Source organism: Lepus europaeus, chromosome 9, assembly GCF_033115175.1.
Source record: "Lepus europaeus isolate LE1 chromosome 9, mLepTim1.pri, whole genome shotgun sequence".
Taxonomy (NCBI): domain Eukaryota; kingdom Metazoa; phylum Chordata; class Mammalia; order Lagomorpha; family Leporidae; genus Lepus; species Lepus europaeus.
This window is the reverse complement of record NC_084835.1, coordinates 92,335,412-92,339,732: the sequence shown is the minus strand read 5'-3', so window position 1 is coordinate 92,339,732 and position 4,321 is coordinate 92,335,412. Positions and strand designations below refer to the sequence as shown.

The 4,321-nt window shown below is 34.1% G+C and overlaps 1 pseudogene; it reads left to right on the top strand.

Moving 5' to 3' along the window:
* Positions 1–275: 275 nt before the first annotated feature.
* On the top strand, positions 276–3,870 carry LOC133766360 (pleckstrin homology domain-containing family A member 5-like; annotated as a pseudogene).
* The last annotated feature ends 451 nt before the right edge of the window (positions 3,871–4,321 follow it).

Here is a 4,321-nt window from a genome sequence, read left to right as displayed (position 1 = left end):
CAGGATGTTTTTCAAGATAGACTAGAAAATGTCATTCAAAAATATGTGAGAGTTAAGGATGGCATTACTATAATAGTGGTCATTACATCTCACTTTGTCAAAGAAATGATACCTAATATATGAGACCTAATTTGAAAAAAAAATTAGAATAGGAAACAAGTCATTTTTCTGAACTTGCAGCCAAGAAAAATTTCTAAGTTTCTTTCTAATATAAATTAGAACTAAATAAAAAATGATTCATCAGGGGAAGCTGGCAGCATGGCTGGGGATCAGACATGGCTGCAGATCTGAACCTGAAGTGGTTATGTTCCTGTCCTGGTCATGGACTTACAGGATCACCAGGGGTGGCCCAGTCTTCTTCATCAACCAGGAGGCCAAAAACACCATCTGGCTGCACCTGGTCACCAGAGAGGCCGTGGTCACTGGACACTAGCTGCAGAGCACAGATTTGTCTACTGACTGGGAAGAAGTATATACTTTTGAAGGTGCCAGATACTATATAAAATCATGGTTGACTGCAAGTAACTGCAATAGGAAAAAGTGAAACCAGGGATGAGAGGGGACTTTTGTATTAAAAATTTGCCAGATGCAAGAGCCAATGGAAGATCGAAATGATGCTCAACTATGAAACTATTATTTTATGTAACCTATATCATACTTATTATGAAAACTTATTTTTTAAAATTTCCACCCAGTTAGCTAATTCCAACTTTTGCCATTAATCTGAATCAGGTTTCTAAGAAGGATTTTAGAAATAAAAACCTATAACTTAGATATAAAAATAACATGATTATTCAAACCAATCAGTTCATTGACCTACTACTCAACTGATGATATATTCAGAAGCATACTTGTAAACTTAATTAAAAGAAGGAACAAGGGAAAAATTATCCCACATTTCAAAAGAAAAACCAAGACAAAGAATAATTCAGATCAATGAGTATTCTCTGGAGAAGGAAAAATTGACTATCTTACCTATAAATATGCAGTTAATTAGTTATAAATACATATAGTCAAGCTTATCAATTACTGATAGTTCTAAGTACCATTTTTGCTTAACCAATTTCTCAGGGTAAGCTTACCACCCAAGCAATAGGTATTTCAAATAAGTTACATATTTTCCTAATTTCTTAGCCTTTTACTGTAATCCTTTAGCTCTTACACACACACAAAAAAAAACATTATTTCCTGCTCTGTGATACAACCCTTTCAAATTTAATAATAGAGAAGCTGATTTTGAAAACTGTGTTATAATATTAGATGCTGTTGATGTTCTAAGGGACTCCTTTATTCATAATCTACATATATCTTTGCCTTTCTATTATAGTTGGTTCATATCTTGATGAAGATCTTGATATTCTACCTAAATATTCCACTTCAATGGGAAAAATAACTACAGAATGACCTTTTGAAATTCATATGAAGCCTTGTATAAACTTCTCCAATATACTTAGAAGGCAGCAGCTAAGGAAGAACTCAAATATACAGTTCAAGATCATATGTTCAAAGTACTCCTCATATTCTTCACTAGCTTCTGTAATGCTACAGTTTTCTTACCAGTAAATAAACCAAATGGATGATTTTATTTACTTTTTCAAGCACTCAATACCATCAACACAATTGTTATCCTTCAACTACTAGTAATACATTCTCTCTCTCTCTCTCTCTCTCACATATATATCCCAAATAAAATCATGTCACCAAAAAGCCATCTACTTCACTGCCTTTTTCATTATGCCTCTAGACCAGGCCAGGGAATACCTGTTTACCCTTATCTGGGAAGAACAACAGTATATCTGAAAGCTATGCTGCAAAGGTTTGCTGAAACTCCCTCATACTTGCTTCAGGTGCCTGAGACCTAAAAGATCTAAATTTCCGCTTTGATTCATTTATCATATGAGATACAGACAATGTCAAACTTCATTTAGAAAGCAAGAAAGCCTTAAAATATATTCAATTTAATGATATTCAATGTTAGTAGAAAAGAGAAAATTTCAAAAGTTAAATTACATTTTTTGTTAAAAGTAGTCTGTTATCAAGAGTATGACATATCTAAGAGAAAGACACTGTTTTCTTGATACTAAAGTTATCTAAAACTTATCCTCCACTTTTTACAAAGTGGCAATTAAGAATATTGCTAGGTTTAAATGGATAGTTCAGACAAAATGTGACAGTTTTTCATTTTTGGATATTAGTATATTGCCTTATGAATCAATTAAGCCTTCAGTAAAAGAACCTCTCTTTGATAGCCAAACATAAATATACCTTTTGTAACCTGAAGAAGGTTTTAAATTTCTTCCCTCCACAAGAATCCTTAACAATAAAAATTCTTTTTGTCTATTTGTACATTAGTCATTTGGTCAAACCCTTGGGTATTTGACTGCACTTCACGGGAAATAGCATAATCCTGTTTCTGAACATAGACTTGTCCTTGACCCTCTAAATTAGCTCTAGACCCATAGGTTGACTTTATGTTTCCTTATGCAGTCCAGCCATCCTACTGGCTGTGAACCAAACAGCACTTTTTATCTATCTTCAATTCTTAGGAGATTCTATTAATATCTCACACATACATTATATCTACCAATATAAAATTGTGGAAAAAATCTGATAATACCATGATACTACTTCAGTTAGGGAACTTTCTCTACTTGCTTAGGTTCATTACACTCATTGATAACCCTATAGATGGCTCATACTTCAGAACTGAAATAGGTTATTAAGTTATGATATGAGTAACTGAAATTCTTCCTTAGAACATAGGTCTTGGGGCAGGTGCTGTGGCATAACATGTTAAGCTGCCACCTGCAATGCTGGCTTCCAAACGGCACTGGTTTGAGTCCCAGCTGCTCCACTTCTGATCCAGCTCTCTGCTTATGCTCCTGGGATTGTAAAGGAAGATGGCTGGAGTGATTGGGCCCCTGTGTTCATTTGGCAGACTTGGAAGAAGTTCCTGGCTCCTGACTTTGGCCTGGACCAGCCCCCACTGTTGTCACCATTTGTGGAGTGAACCAGTAGATGGAAGACCTATCTCTCTTTGTAACTATTCCTTTCAAATAAATAAAATAAATATTTTTTAAGTAAACATAGTTCTGTAGCTGAGCTAAAAGTCAGCCCATATGGTAGAATTTATTATAATTACTATAGCTTATTATGTGACCAAAATCCAGAGAGTAAACATAAATACAGATTAATGTTGCATTTTCTAGTATTATGAGATGTCTTGAACAGTTTGTGGAAAACACATATCATGAAAAACTATGCATAGATATTTTTTGCTCCAAAATAAACTTGTCCTTTAATTCTATTTGCTATAAATGTTTTTGTCACAGCCTTATACATTATGCTGGGACACTTTGGAAACAGAATTTCTCATTATTACTGACACCCATCAGTAATGAACAACAATTTAACGAAATTTTAGATATGGCCCTAGTTCCTTGAAAGGTGGCAATTACAAAGTTTGAGGCACAAGAAAATTAGAGACAATGTAGAAACTAAAAGACCTGGTTTAGCAAATTACTGTATCAAACAAGTATTATTAAGCAAAGTTGGGATCCTATCTAAATTCTCAAAGAAAAAAAGTATCTGGGGAGATTTAAAGAAGACATCATAAAATAATACCTTTCAGCCTCTGACTTGGAAAGGAAGAACGGAAAAAAAATAATGTAATACCCTTTACACAGATAATATCTTGTACTCTTAGGAGAGTCCCTGAACTTCAAATGGTTATTACCTAAATTTCTCTACAAAGGTAATCTTGATGGTATGAATTGTTTCCTCTCTAACATCAATATTAGTGGGGAATTTTCAAGAGTCTGGTTAGATGATGTGACACCTGTCTACATCGCAATTCCAGAAAACCTGTAAAGGTCATATGTGACCAAGAATAAAAACCGAAAGTTTCCTTTGAACATCTGATGGATTTTATTCACTTCCCTCTTTTGGGATTTGGGTGTTTTAGTTACTTTATTTCTATCTTCTATGAAGTTTGAAGATTTTTATTATTTTAAAAGGTAAAGTCTCTGCCATCACATGATTGGTTTGCTGTTTCCAACCTAGAGAATACAAATTTAGCATAAAATGTTGCAGGTTTATGGTTTCTTGATAATATTAGAGAAGAAATTTGTGAAGACTTATGCTTTACCCAGAAATTGCACTGCTTTTTATCAATAACAGTCTTGTGGAAAGGTTGAAAGAACCAGGGGAATCATAAAAATTAAAATTTGGAAACTTTTAGAAATCTTTCACCAAAGTGTCTCCCACTAGTCCTGATGGTGCTATGGTCCATTCCTTTGGTACACACTGGTTTTCTCCCAAA